This window comes from Heterodontus francisci, chromosome 5 (assembly GCF_036365525.1).
Source record: "Heterodontus francisci isolate sHetFra1 chromosome 5, sHetFra1.hap1, whole genome shotgun sequence".
Classification (NCBI taxonomy): Eukaryota; Metazoa; Chordata; class Chondrichthyes; order Heterodontiformes; family Heterodontidae; genus Heterodontus; species Heterodontus francisci.
The window spans coordinates 71,954,365-71,970,380 of NC_090375.1; the positions used below are offsets into that span (position 1 = coordinate 71,954,365).

The following is a 16,016-nucleotide window of genomic DNA, read 5'->3' on the forward strand; positions in this document are numbered from 1 at the left end:
CACATACTCTATCCTGTACTTCCAATGAAATTCTTATTTAAGGTCTGTCAAGTGGAACCAAAGCAAAAATCTTCTGAAAGTGCAAATGTATTATATCCTTGGGCAGCCAACGGATTCGGAGCCGCATGCAGCTCTTTAACATCTCATTTGCGGCTCCCGTTTAATGGTGTTTATATTACCAATTTGTAACAGTGCGGTAATATTTATTGATCAATGTTTCTGTTACCAACAGGCTATTTTACAACAGTGTTTTGAAACAGGAGCCGTACTTCTTTCTTACCCACGTGTGCAATTCAATCCAGCTAAAGGAAGACTTTCTATCGGTTCATGCCATCAATGCATTAATTAATGCAAGGTCTAGTTTAACTGGAATCCAGATAATATATTACCTTTCATGAATTTCATATCTTAGTGAATTTTTAAATTTTTAAATTCACCATGTTCAAATCACTGGCGTCGACTGTCCCTCGTTTCGAGGATGACGTCTACTCAAGATCATTAGTTTCAGCATTGGGTCTTCAGATGACTGAACAGGCCGATTCACGACCCGCAGATCTTTGGGCACAGAGGGCAGGACGTCCCATGAAATAGTGGGATTCAGGGCGGCACAGTGGCGCAGTGGTTTGCACCGCAGCCTCACAGCTCCAGCGACCCGGGTTCAATTCTGGGTACTGCCTGTGTGGAGTTTGCAAGTTCTCCCTGTGTCTGCGTGGGTTTCCTCCGGGTGCTCCGGTTTCCTCCCACATGCCAAAGACTTGCAGGTTGATAGGTAAATTGGCTATTATAAATTGCCCCTAGTATAGGTAGGTGGTAGGGAAATATAGGGACTGGTGGGGATGTGGTAGGAATATGGAATTAGTGTAAGATTAGTGTAAAATGGGTGGTCGATGGTCGGCACAGACTCAGTGGGCCGAAGGGCCAGTTTAGTGCTGTATCTCTAACTAACTAACTAACTAAGAGTGCAGGATCAGCCTATTTTTAGGGCACCTTTTCTAGTCCCCTTCCCATTTGGGGTGAGCAGAGGGTATCCTGAAAAAGACAACTCAGTCACAGCTGCTGCTACCCCAAGACACCTCTATCCTTCACGCATCTGTCACCTGTGTGCAGATTCTTGATTAGGGACTCCCAGGTTCTCAGCCCTGTCCCCGTCGCCAATTTTCCATCGCTACAGGACTTGGCAAATGGACTCTGGTCGAAGCCTGTGCATGACTTTTTTTAACATGGGGACCTTGGGACGTCATCATTGTCCACACGATGTTGACGGATTGGTGGTCAGATTTCGGTGGCATGTTGAACTACGAGGACCGGGACCACCTTGCCACTGCAGCTGGTGAGACGCACAGACATGTTCAAATAATACAGTGCTGTGATACTCACTGCAGCAAATCATGGGAAGTGAAAATTATGTTAAATGGGAAACATATGCAAAAATATATATCAGCTGGGTAGATTTTGCCATCCAATGAGTGCCTTGTTCTAACCTCAGATTTTTTAGACATGTTTGAGATTCCAGTTGCATTTAAGTGCTCCTTTGTAAAAGCTTCACTTTGACATACTAGTTACTTCCGACAGCGAGTCGGTGCGACAATGAAACAGACCAAAGACTTGTTAGAGGTATCGATGGGTATCGATACTGTAACCAAACTCCTCACAAGTGAATAGTCCTGAGTATATGGGGGCGGATTGGATTGAAGTTTAGCGTGTATCCAAATCCCTAGCTCACCTAACACAAACCCTTCTATCACAACTTTGGAATGAGAATTGATTCTTGTTGGGTTACTGGAGAAGCTGCTGTTTCTGAATAAATTTCTCCACAAGCGCATAGAGGTTGATATTACAATATTTAAATTTTGTGCCAATGATTAGTAATTTTTGAAAATGCATTAAATGGATTTGTTGTTTGAGCCAACACATCTCATTATGGTGTTTATAATGTGTTAAAATGTAATATAAAAATCTTTAAAATTACGTATATGAAAACTCTGAAAAAGGAAACCAGGGTTTTGGCTATAAAGTTAACAAAAAATCCAATTCTGCCCAGCAATTGTTAGCAAAGCTCAAAACCTTTGTCGAAAAATATCCACCTAGAAGTGAAAGAAAACATGCCATTATGATTCTCCTGGAAAAGGTTGATAACGCTGAAGACAAATTAAAGATTTGGGCAGCATCAAGACTCAACATTGAAAATAAAAATAATGGTTTTTACTTATTCCTGGGATGTAGAAACTGGATTTCTGCACAACCTATTTATAAGATTGAAATTACCTGAAAATCAGTAGTAACTGCCGTCATTCTTATAAGCATCAAAGAGAAGTTAAAGAAAATGATTTCTTACTGCATCAAATGAGTACATAATGTTCCTTAGATTCTTGATAAACAATTTTTTCCTCTTAAGGTATGCTTATGCCTTTACTCCATTCTTTAATATTTTTTCTCTTGCGGCTCCCAATAGTTTTTATTTTAGGTAATTTTATTTTAAAAGGCTCTTCAGGTAAAAAGGAATCCGAAGAAGGGTCACTGACCCGAAACGTTAACTCTGCTTCTCTTTCCTCAGATGCTGCCAAATCTGCTGAGTGATTCCAGCATTTCTTGTTTTTGTTTCAGATTTCCAGCAGCAGCAGTATTTTGCTTTTATAAAAACTGAGACAGTTAGAATAAAACGGGTGATATCGGATCAACCATCCATTATACATCTCTCCCAATTTTCCTTTCCATTGACTTCGATGACGAGCAAGGAGCCAGCAAAAACCATGATGGATGGATGGTTTTCTTCTGTGCTATAACTTGCATCTTCTCTGGCTCTAATCCAGTTGCACACCCATAACAAAACAGATCAGTATCACCTGTTACATGTGTGCCTAGCAACAGATCCCCTTTCAATGTGCTCCTAGCAACACATCCCCTTTTAATGATAAATGAACATGTTGTGGAATACTCAACAATTTAAGATGGGGGTACGGAGTGCACACGAAAATGGTGACTAAAGTTAAAACTGCTTCAGTAAAACACAGTTATTAGAATAAAAATATAACAAAACTAGAATGATTTCATTTATTGGATGGATATTATAAACTAGCGCTCCAAGTACAAAGCTTTGCATGATCAGAGTCCATATAAGGAAACTAAAGTTAAATACTGCTGGAAATCTGAAATAAAAACCGAAAGTGCTAGAGATAATCACCAGGTCTGGCAGCATCTGTGGAGAGAGAAACAGAGTTAACGTTTCAGGTCAGTGACCTTTCCTTTTTTTTTGTTTTTTTTGATGGGGCAAAGGCAAAGGCAAAGAGAATGTGGCGAAAGACAAAGCATTAGTGCAGAGAGGGTGTTAAATGACAGAATAATGAACAGCCCTAGCCAAAAGCACAAATATGAAAAAAAAACGGGACATGGTAGAGAAAATGATGAGACAAAATAAAATAACGCAAAAATAAAAAATAAAAATAAAATAAGGCCAGTCATGCTCTGAAATTATTGAACTCCATGTTCAGTCCAGTAGGCTCCAGCGTGCCTAATTGATAAATGAGGTGCATTGCACGAGCTTGCGTTGATGATCACTGCAACACTGCAGCAAGCCCAGGAAAGAGATGTGGACATGGGAGCAGGAGAATGTATTGAAATGGCAAGGGACCGGAAGCTCAGGGTCATACTTGCGGACTGAGTGGAGGTATTCCGCAAAGCAGTCACCCAATCTGCATTTCGTCTCCCCAGTGTAGAGGAGCTCATAGAGTTATACAGCACAGAAACAGGCCCTTTGGCCCTTTGTGTCTGTGCCGGCCAACAAGCATCTATCTATTGTAATCCCATTTTCCAGCACTTGGCCTGTAGCCTTGTATGCTACGGCACTTCAAGTGCTCATCTTCTTTTCTTCTTCTTCTTCTTTGCCCTCCTTGTCTCGAGAGACAATGGGTAAGCGCCTAGAGGTGGTCAGTGGTTTGTGAAACAGCTCCTGGAGTGGCTATAAAGGCCAATTCTAGAGTGACAGACTCTTCCGCAGGTGCTGCAGATAAAACTGGTTGTCGGGGCTGTTACACAGTTGGCTCTCCCCTTACGCTTCTATCTTTCTTCCTGCCAACTGCTAAGTCTCTTCGACTCGCCACTCTTTAGCCCCGCCTTTATGGCTGCCCGCCAACTCTGGCGATCACTGGCAACTGACTCCCACCGCTTGTGATCAATGTCACAGGACTTCATGTCGCATTTGCAGACGTCTTTAAAGTGGCGACATGGATGGCTGGTGGGTCTGATACCAGTGACGAGCTCGCTGTACAATGTGTCCTTGGGGAACCTGCCATCCTCCATGCGGCTCACATGGCCAAGACATCTCAAGCACCACTGGCTCAGTAGGGTGTATATGCTGGGGATGTTGGCCGCCTCGAGGACTTCTGCGTTGGAGATACGGTCCTGCCACCTGATGCCAAGGATTCTCCGGAGGCAGCGAAGATGGAATGAATTGAGACGTCGCTCTTGGCTGACATACGCTGTCCAGGCCTCGCTGCCATAGAGCAAGGTACTGAGGACACAGGCTTGATACACTCGGACTTTTGTGTTCCGTGTCAGTGCGCCACTATTTACGAAACCACCAATGTTCGTGTCATCTGCGAACTTACTGGCCATACCTCCTATATTCATGTCTAAATCATTAATGTACACTACAAACAGCAAGGGTCCTAGCACCGATCCCTGCGGTACACCACTGGTCACAGGCTTCCACTCGCATAAACAGTCCTCGACCGTCACCCTCTGCCTCCTTCCACTAATCCAATTTTGGATCCAATTTGCCAAATTGTCCTGGATCCCATGGGCTCTTACTTTCTTAACCAATCTCCCATGCAGGACTTTATCAAAAGCCTTACTGAAGTCTATGGAGACAACATCAACTGCTTTACCCTCATCTACACATCTAGACACCGTCTCGAAAAATTCAATCGAGTTTGTTAGACACGATCTCCCCCTGACAAAGCCATGCTGACTATCCCTGATTGGTCCCTGCCTCTCGAAGTGGAGATTAATACTGTCCCTCAGAATTTTTCCCATAGTTTCTCTACCACTGATGTTAGACTCACCGGCCTGTAATTACCTGGTTTATCCCTGCTACCTTTCTTGAACAATCGTATCACATTCGCTGTCCTCCAATTCTCTGGTACCTCTCCTGTGGCCAGAGAGAATTTGAAAATTTGTGTCAGAAACCCTGCTATCTCCTCCCTTGCCTCGCATAACAGCCTGGGATACATCTCATCTGGGCCTGGGGATTTATCCACTTTTAAGCCCACTAAAACAGCTAATACTTCCTCCCTTTCAATGCTAATTTGTTCAAGTATATAACAATCCCCTGCCTGATCGTTACATCTACATCGTCCTTCTCCATAGTGAACACAGCTGAAAAGCAATCAATTTAAACCCCAACTATGTCCTCCAGATCCACACACAGATTGCCACTTTGGACCCTAATGGGCCCTACTCTTTCCCTGGCTATCCTCTTGCCCTTAATATACTTATAAAATGCCTTGGAATTTTCCTTTATCTTGCCCGCCAGTGTTTTTTCATGTCCCCTCTTCGCTCTACTAATTAATTTTTTAAGTACCCCCCTACACTTTCCATATTCCTCTTGGGCCTCTGCTGTTTTCAGTGCTCTGAACCTGCCATAAGCCTCCTTTTTTTTCCTGATCCAATCCTCTCTATCCCTTGACATCCAGAGTTCCCTGGACTTGTTGATCCTACCCTTCACCTTTACGGGAACATGTTCGCCCTGAACTCTCATTATTTCCTTTTTGAATGACTCCCATTGGTCTGATGTAGACTTTCCTACAAGTAGCTGCTCCCAGTCCACTTTGGCCAGATCCTGTTTTATCATATTGAAATAAGCCTTCCTGAATTCAGTACTTTTATTTCCAGTCCTTCTTTGTCCTTTTCCATAATTACCTTCAATCTTACAGAGTTATGGTCACTATCCCCGAAGTGCTCCCCCACCTGTCACTTCTGCCACTTGTCTGGCTTCATTCCCTAGAATTAGGTCCAGTACTGCCCTTTCTCTTGTAGACTTTCCACATGCTGGCTCAAGAAGCTCTCCTGTATGCACTTTAAGAATTCTGCCCCCTTTAAGCCTTTTGAACTAAGACTATCCCACTTGATATTGGGGAAGTTGAAATCCCCTACTATTATCGGGGAAGGCCGATTTTAAGATGATAAAACAGGATCTGGCCAAAGTGGACTGGCAGCAGCTACTTGGAGGAAAGTCGACATCAGATCAGTGGGAGTCATTCAAAGAGGAAATAGTGAGAGTTCAGAGCCAACATGTACCCATTAAGGTGAAGGGTAGGACCAACAAGTCCAGGGAATCCTGGATACCAAGGGATATAGAGGATTGGATCAGTTAAAAAAAGGAGGCTTATGGCAGATTCAGAGTGCTGAAAACAGTGGAGGCACTAGAGCAGTATAGAAAGTGTAGGGGGGTACTTAAAAATTAATTAGGAGAGCGAAGAGGGGACATGAAAAAATACTGGCGGACAAGATAAAGGAAAATCCTAAGGCCTTTTATAAGTACATTTTAGGCAAGAGGATAGCCAGGAAAAGAGTAGGGCCCATTAGGGACCAAAGTGGCAATCTGTGTGTGGAGCCGGAGGACATAGGTGAGGTTTTAAATGATTACTTTTCATTTATGTTCACGATGGAGAACAAAGAACAAAGAACAGTACAGCACAGGAACAGACCATTCAGCCATCCAAGCCTGCGTCGATCTTGATGCCTGCCTAAACTAACACCTTCTGCACTTCCGGGGCCCTCTATTCCCTTCCTATTCATATATTTGTCAAGATGTCTCTTAAACGTCGCTATCGTATCTGCTTCCACCACCTCCCCTGGCAGCAAGTTCCAGGCACTCACCACCCTCTGTGTAAAGAACTTGCCTCGCACATCCCCTCTAAACTTTGCCCCTTGCACCTTAAACCTATGTCCCCCAGTAACTGACTCATCCACCCTGGGAAAAAGCTTCTGACTATCCACTCTGTCCATGCCACTCATAACTTTGTAAACCTCTATCATGTTGCCCCTCCACCTCCGTCGTTCCAGGAAAACAATCCGAGTTTTTCCAACCTCTTCTCATAGCTAATGCCCTCCAGTCCAGGCAACATCCTGGTAAACCTCCTCTGTACCCTCTCCAAAGCCTTCACATCCTTCTGGTAGTGTGGCGACCAGAATTGCACGCAATATTCTAAGTGTGGCCTAACTAAGGTTCTGTACAGCTGCAACATGACTTGCCAATTTTTATACTCTATGCCCCGACCGATGAAGGCAAGCATGCCGTATGCCTTCTTGACTACCTTATCCACCTGCGTTGCCACTTTCAGTGACCTGTGGACCTGTACGCCCAGATCTCTCTGCCTGTCAATACTCCTAAGGGTTCTGCCATTTACTGTATACCTCCCACCTGCATTAGACCTTCCAAAATGCATTACCTCACATTTGTCCGGATTAAACTCCATCTGCCATTTCTCCGCCCAAGTCTCCAACCGATCTATATCCTGCTGTCTCCTCTGACAATCCTCATCATTATCCGCAACTCCACCAACCTTTGTGTCATCCGCAAACTTACTAATCAGACCAGCTACATTTTCCTCCAAATCATTTATATAGAAGGACAATGTAGGTGTAGAGATCAGGCAGGGGGATTGTGATATACTTAAACATATTAGCATTGAAAGGAAGGAAGTATTCGCTGTTTTAGTGGGCTTAAAAGCGGATAAATCCCCAGGCCCAGATTAGATGTATCCCAGGCTGTTATGTGAGGCAAGGGAGGAGATAGCAGGGGCTCTGACACAAATTTTCAAATCCTCTCTGGCCACAGGAGAGGTACCAGAGGATTGGAGGACAGCGAATTATTTAAGAAGGGTAACAGGGATAAACCAGGTAATTACAGGCTGGTGCGTCTCACATCAGTGGCAGAGAAAATATTGGAAAAAATTCTATGGGACAGAGTTAATCTCCACTTGCAGAGGCAGGGATTAATCAGGGATAGTCAGCATGCCTTTGTCAGGGGGAGATCATGTCTGACTAACTTGATTGAATTTTTTGAGGCGGTGACAAAATGTGTAGATGAGGGTAAAGCAGTTTATGTAGTCTACATGGACTTCAGTAAGGCTTTTGATAAGGTCCCACATGGGAGATTGGTTAAGAAGGTAAGAGCCAAAGGGCAATTTGGCAAATTGGAACCAAAATTGGCTTAGTGGCAGGAGGCAGAGAGTAATGGTCGAGGTTGTTTTTGCGAGTGGAAGCCTATGACCAGGTGGTGTACCGCAGGAATCGGTGCTGGGACCCTTGCTATTTGTAATGTACATGAATGATTTTGATGTGAATATAGGAGGTATGATCAGTAAGTTCGCAGATGACACAAAAATCGGTGGTGTTGTAAATAGTGGGGAGGAAAGCCTTAGATTACAGGACGATATAGATGGGCTGGTAAGATGGGTGGAGCAGTGGCAAATGGAATTTAATCCTGAGAAGTGTGAGGTGATGCATTTTGGGAGGACTAACAAGGCAAGGGAATATACAATGTTTGGTAGGACCCTAGGAAGTACAGAGGGTCAGAGGGACCTTGGTGTACTTGTCCATAGATCACTGGAGGCAGCAGCTCAGGTAGATAAGGTGGTTATAAAAGCATATGGGATACTTGCCTTTATTAGCCGAGGCATAGAATATAAGAGCAGGGAGGTTATGATGGAGCTGTATGAAACGCTAGTCAGGCCACAGCTGGAGAACTGTGTACAGTTCTGGGCACCACATTATAGGAAGGATGTGATTGTACTGGAAAGGGTGCAGAGGAGATTCACCAGGATGTTGCCTGGGCTGGAGCATTTCAGCTATGAAGAAAGACTGAAAAGGCTAGGGTTGTTTTCCTTAGAGCAGAGAAGGCTGAGGGGAGATGTGATTGAGGTATACAGAATTATGAGGGGCATTGATAGGTTAGTTAGGAAGAAACTTTTTGCCTTAGCGGAGGGGTCAATAACTGGGGGCATAGATAGTAAGGTGCAGGTGGTTTAGAGGGGATTTGAGGAAAATATTTTTCACCCAGAGGGTTGGAATCTGGAAAGCACTGCCTGAAGAGGTGGTAGAGGCAGGAACCCTCACAACATTTAAGAAGTATTTAGATGAGCACTTGAAATGCCATAGCATACAAGGCTACGGGCCAGGTGCTGGAAAATGGGATTAGAATAGTTAGGTGCTTGATGGCCGGCATAGACACGATGGGCCGAAGGGCCTGTTTTTTTGCTGTATAACTCTATGACTCTATTACCATATTATTATTACACCTCTCTGAGATTTGCCTACATATCTGCTCCTCTATCTCTCCCTGACTGTTTGGAGGCCTGCAGTACACTCCCAGCCAAGTGATTGCCCTCTTCTTGTTTTTAAGTTCTACCCATATGGCCTCATTTGAGGAACCTTCCAGGATATCATCCCTCTTTAGTGCAGTAATTGATTCCTTGATCAACAGTACAATGCCACCTCCTCTTTTACCCTCCCCTGTCACGCCTGAAGATTCTGTACCCTGGAATATTGAGCTGCCAGTCCTGCCCTTCCCTCAGCCATGTATCTGTGATAGCAATAGTATCATATTCCCATGTGTTAATCAATCAATGCCTTCAATTCATCTGCCTTACTAGTAAGACTCCTTGCGTTAAAATAGATGCAATCCAGCCTTGCATTATTTACTTGTGCCTTAACAGGTCTATATTTGCTCTGCGATCCAGACTGACTTAGTTTCTCTTCTATATTTGACTGTGCATCACCCCCTAATGTACCTCCACTCTGTATCCCATCCCCCTGCCAAATTAGTTTAAACCCCCCCCCCCCACCCACCGACCCCCGCCAACAGCACTATCAAACCTCCCAGCAAGGATGTTGGTCCTGTTCTGGTTCAGGTGCAACCTGTCCAACTTGAACAGGTCCCACCTTCACCAGAAACAAACCCAGTGATCCAGGAAACTAAAGCCCTCCTTTCTGTACCATCTCTTCAGCCGCACATTCATCTGCTCAATCCTCCTATTCCCATACTCACTAGCATGTGGCACCGGGAGTAATCCAGAGATTACAACCTTTGAGGTCCAAGTCTGTGGCACCATGGGTATCTCAGCTGCACAGGAGGGGAGGAAAAAGAGTGGGAGAGCTATAGTGATATGGATTCTCTCGTAAGGGGGACAGATAGTTGTTTCTGTGGCCGCAAACATGATTCCAGGATGGTATGTTCCCTCCCTGGTGCTAGGGCCAAGGATATCACGGAGCGGCTGCAGGACATTCTAAAGGAGGAGGGTGAACAATCAGAAGTCATGGTTCACATTGGTACCAGCGACATAGGTAGAAAGAGGGATGAAGTCCTGCAACAAGAATTTAGGGATATAGGTAGCAGATTAAAAAGCAGGAGCTCTATGGTTGTAATCTCAGGATTACTCCCTGTGTCACGTGTTAGTAAGGGTAGGAATAGGAGGATTAGGCAAATGAATGTGTGGCTGAAGAGCTGGTGTAGGCGGGAGGGCTTCAGCTACTTGGATCATTGGGATCTCTTCTGGTGCAGAGGTGACCTGTACAAGAAGGACGGGTTGCATCTAAACTGGAGGGGGACCAATATCCTTGCGGGGAGGTTTGCTAGCACTACTCAGGAGGGTTTAAACTAGTCTTGCAGGGGGGTGGGACCCAAAGTAGTAGTCTCTCAGATGAGATAGTTGAGGCAAATGTAGAGGTTAAAGCAAGCAAGTCCAGTAGGCAGGCAGGGCAGGGGCAGGACAGGGAGCTTGGAAGGTCTGGTAGGCTAAACTGCATTTACTTTAATGCAAGAAGCCTTACAGGTAAGGCAGATGAACTCAGAGCATGGATTGGTACATGAGATTGTGATATTATAGCTATTACGGAAACGTGGTTGAGGGATTGGCAGGACTGGCAGCTCAATGTTCCGGGGTACCGATCTTTCCGGCATGACAGAGGTGGAGGTAAGAGAGGAGGGGGAGTTGCACTATTGATTAGGGAGGACATCACGGCAGTATTTAGAGAGGATATCCCAGGGGGTATGTCCAGCGAGGCCATATAGGTAGAATTTAGAAATAAGAAAGGGGTGATCACTTGGATGGGATTTTACTATAGGCTCCCCAATAGTCAGAGGGAAGTGGAGGAGCATATACGTAGGGAAATCACAGATAGGTGTAGGAATTATAGGGTTGTAACAGTAGGTGATTTTAACTTCCCTAATATTGACTGGGACTGCCTTAGTGCTAAGGGATCAGATGGGGAAGAATTTGTTAAGCGTGTCCAGGATAGTTTTCTGAAGCAGTATGTGGATGGCCCTACTGGAGAAGGGGCTACACTCGACCTCCTCTGAGGAAATGAGGATGGGCAGGTGGTTGATGTGGCATTGGGGGAGCACTTTGGGACCAGTGACCATAACTCTATTAGCTTCAAGATAGTTATGGAAAAGGATAGGACTAGTCCTCAGGTTGAAGTCCTAAACTGGGGGAAGGCTAATTTCGATGGCATCAGACAGGAACTCTCAAAAGTTGAATGGGAGAGGCTGTTTACAGGTAAAGGGACGTCTGGCAAGTAGGAGGCTTTTAAAAGTGAGATAGGAAGAGTTCAGGGCAGGCATGTTCCTGTTAGATGGAAGGGCAAGGCTGGCAAGTTTAGGGAACCTTGGTTGACGAGGGATATTGAGGGCCTGGTCAGGATAAAGAAGGAGGCATACGTCAGGTATAGGCAGCTGGGATCAAGCGAATCTCTCGAGGAGTATAGGGGATGCAGGACTACACTTAAGAAGGAAATTAGGATGGTGAAAATGGGCCATGAGATTTCCCTGGCAGATAAGATAAAGGAGAACCCTAAAAGATTCGATAAGTATATTAAGAGTAAAAGGGTAGCTAGGTAGAGAGTAGGTCCTCTTAAGGATCAGTGATTAAGCTCGAGAGGGTGCAGAAAAGATTCACAAGGATGTTGCCTGGTTTGGAGGGCTTGAGTTATAAAGAGAGATTGGATAGTCTGGGTCTGTTTTCCCTGGAGCGAAGGAGGCTGAGAGGGGACATGATAGAGGTATATAAAATTATGAAAGGTAGGGTAGATAGACAGAGTCTGTTTCCCATGGTAGGGGTGACTAATACTCGAGGGCATAGATTTAAGGTGAGAGGGAGGAGGTTTAAAGGGGATCAAAGGGGTAAATTTTTCACACAAAGAATAGTGGGTATCGGGAATGAGCTGCCTGAGGAGGTGGTGGAGGCAGGAACAGTAGCAACATTAAAGGGGCATCTGGACAGGTACTTGAATGAGCAAGGCATAGAGGGATATGGAATTAATGCAGGAAAGTGGGATTAGTATAGATAGGCATTATGGTTGGCATGGACGCGGTGGGCCAAAGGGCCTGTTTCTATGCTGTACGACTCTATGACTCCTGCACTCCCTGCCTAGTTCTTCTACTCTGCTTGGCGGTCACCCATTACCTTTCTGCCTGAGCAATCTTTACCTGTGGTGTGACCACGTCCCTGTACGTGCTATCCACAATGATCTCAGCCTCGTGGATACTCCACAGTGTCCCCAGCCACCACTCCAGATCCGAAACGCGGATTTCGAGTAGCTGCAGCTGGAGACACTTCCTGCACACATTTTCACCCTGGACACTAGAAGTGTCCGTGACTTCCCATATTGCACAGAGGGAGCACTCCATGCTGCCGAGCTGCCCTGCCATGACTTACCCTTAATTTGCTCCTGTAAATTACCCAAAAATTTGATTATTTACACTAGAGAACTTGATTCCCTAAAAAAAAACACTCCCTACTGTATTACTTTAATTACTTACCAAGCTATTTAGAGTTTTAAAAAAATTCATTCATGGGATGTGGGCGTCGCTGGCCAGGCCAGCATTTATTGCCCATCCCTAATTGCCCTTGAGAAGGTGGCGGTGAGCTGCCTTCCTAAACCGCTGCAGTCCACAATTCGGTTAGGTTTACCTTAGCGATGGGCAGGGACAGGTATATACCGCAGGGCAAGAATTATAGCTGGGGGAAAGGAAATTATGATGCGATTAGGCAAGATTTAGGATGCGTAGGATGGGGAAGGAAACTGCAGGGGATGGGCACAATCGAAATGTGGAGCTTATACAGGGAGCAGCTACTGCGTGTCCTTGATAAGTATGTACCTGTCAGGCAGGGAGGAAGTTGTCGAGTGAGGGAGCCGTGGTTTACTAAAGAAGTTGAAGCGCTTGTCAAGAGGAAGAAGAAGGCTTATGTTAGGATGAGACGTGAAGGCTCAGTTAGGGTGCTTGAGAGTTACAAGCTAGCCAGGAAGGATCTAAAGGGAGAGCTAAGAAGAGCGAGGAGAGGACATGAGAAGTCATTGGCGGATAGGATCAAGGAATACCCTAAGGCTTTCTATAGGTATATCAGGAATAAAAGAATGACTAGAGTTAGATTAGGGCCAATCAAGGATAGTAGTGGGAAGTTGTGTGTGGAATCAGAGGAGATAGGGGAAGCGTTAAATGAATATTTTTCGTCAGTATTTACAGTAGAGAAAGAAAATGTTGTCAAGGAGAATACTGAGATACAGACTACTAGGCTAGATGGGATTGAGGTTCATAAGGAGGAGGTGTTAGCAATTTTGGAAAGTGTGAAAATAGATAAGTCCCCTGGGCCAGATGGGATTTATCCTAGGATTCTCTGGGAAGCCAGGGAGGAGATTGCAGAGCCTTTGACCTTGATCTTTATGTCGTCATTGTCGACAGGAATAGTGCCGGAAGACCGGAGGATAGCAAATGTTGTCCCCTTGTTCAAGAAGGGGAGTAGAGACAGCCCTGCTAATTATAGACCTGTGAGCCTCACTTCTGTTGTGGGTAAAATGTTGGAAAAGGTTATAAGAGATAGGATTTATAATCATCTTGAAAAGAATAAGTTCATTAACGATAGTCAGCCCAGTTTTGTGAAGGGTAGGTCGTGCCTCACAAAACTTATTGAGTTTTTTGAGAAGGTGACCAAACAGGTGGATGAGGGTAAAGCCGTGGATGTGGTGTATATGGATTTCAGTAAGGCGTTTGATAAGGTTCCCCACGGTAGGCTATTGCAGAAAATACGGAAGTATGGGATTGAAGGTGATTTAGTGCTTTGGATCAGAAATTGGCTAGCTGAAAGAAGACAGAGGGTGGTGGTTGATGGCCACTTATATTAATCCTACACTAAATGTTCATCCTGGAGTTTAGTTACTAGTGGTGTACCGCAAGGATCTGTTTTGGGGCCACTGCTGTTTGTCATTTTTATAAATGACCTGGATAAGGGTGTAGAAGGGTGGGTTAGTAAATTTGCGGATGACACGAAGGTCGGTGGAGTTGTGGATAGTGCCGAATGATGTTGTAGGTTACAGAGGGACATAGATAGGCTGCAGAGCTGGGCTGAGAGATGGCAAATGGAGTTTAATGCGGAAAAGTGTGAGGTGATTCACTTTGGAAGGAGTAACAGGAATGCAGAGTACTGGGCTAATGGGAAGATTCTTGGTAGTGTAGATGAGCAGAGAGATCTTGGTGTCCAGGTACATAAATCCCTGAAAGTTTCCACCCAGGTTAATAGGGCTGTTAAGAAGGCATATGGTGTGTTAGCTTTTATTAGTCGGGGGATCGAGTTTTGGAGCCATGAGGTCATGCTGCAGCTGTACAAAACTCTGGTGCGGCCGCACCTGGAGTATTGCGTGCAGTTCTGGTCACCGCATTATAGGAAGGATGTGGAAGCTTTGGAAAGGGTGCAGAGGAGATTTACTAGGATGTTGCCTGGTATGGAGGGAAGGTCTTACGAGGAAAGGCTGAGGGACTTGAGGTTGTTTCGTTAGAGAGAAGGAGGAGAGGTGACTTAATAGAGACATATAAGATAATCAGAGGGTTAGATAGGGTGGATAGTGAGAGTCTTTTTCCTCGGATGGTGATGGCAAACACGAGGGGACATAGCTTTAAGTTGAGGGGTGATAGATATAGGACAGATGTCAGAGGTAGTTTCTTTACTCAGAGAGTAGTCGGGGCGTGGAACGCCCTGCCTGCAACGCCCTGCCTGCAACAGTAGTAGACTCGCCAACTTTAAGGGCATTTAAGTGGTCATTGGATAGACATATGGATGAAAATGGAATAGTGTAGGTCAGATGGTTTCACAGGTCGGCGCAACATCGAGGGCCGAAGGGCCTGTACTGCGCTGTAATGTTCTATGTTCTATGTGGGGTAGGTGCACCCACAGTGCTGTTTGGAAGGGAGTTCCAGGATTTTGACCCAGCAACAGTGAAGCAACGGCGATATAGTTCCAAGTCAGGATGGTGTGTGACTTGGAGGGGAACTTGCAGGTGATGGTGCTCCCATGCATCTGCTGCTCTTGTCCTTCGAGGTGGTCGAGGTCGCGGGTTTGGAAGGTGCTGTCTGAGGAGTCTTGGTGCATTGCTGCAGTGCATCTTGTAGATGGTACACACTGCTGCCACTGTGCGTCAGTGGTGGAGGGAGTGAATGTTTGTAGATGGGGTGCCAATCAAGCGGGCTGCTTTGTCCTGGATGGTGTTGAGCTTCTTTAGTGTTGTTGGAGCTGCACCCATCCAGGCAAGTGGAGAGTATTCCATCACACTCCTGACTTGTGCCTTATAGATGGTGGACAGGCTTTGGGGAGTCAGGAGGTGAGTTACTCGCCTCACGATTCCTAGCCTCTGACCTGCTGTTGTAGCCACGGTATTTATATGGCTACTCCAGTTCAGTTTCTGGTCAATGGTAGCCCCTCGGATATTGATAGTGGGGGATTCAGCGATGGTAATGCCGTTGAATTTCAGGGGGAGATGGTTAGATTCTCTCTTGTTGGAGATGGTCATCGCCTGGCACTTGTGTGGTGCGAATATTAGATTTAGATTTTTAGATTTAGAGATACAGCACTGAAACAGGCCCTTTGGCCCACTGAGTATGTGCCGACCATTAACCACCCATTTATACTAATCCTACACTAATCCCATATTCCTACCTCACCTGTCCCTATATTCCCCTCCCACCT

General features: G+C 45.3%; 1 protein-coding gene across 1 annotated transcript in view; it reads right to left on the bottom strand.

The window, feature by feature from the left end:
* necab1 (N-terminal EF-hand calcium binding protein 1) overlaps window positions 1-16,016 on the bottom strand; it is a 346,067-nt gene that overhangs the window by 274,444 nt on the left and 55,607 nt on the right. The window lies entirely within an intron of this gene.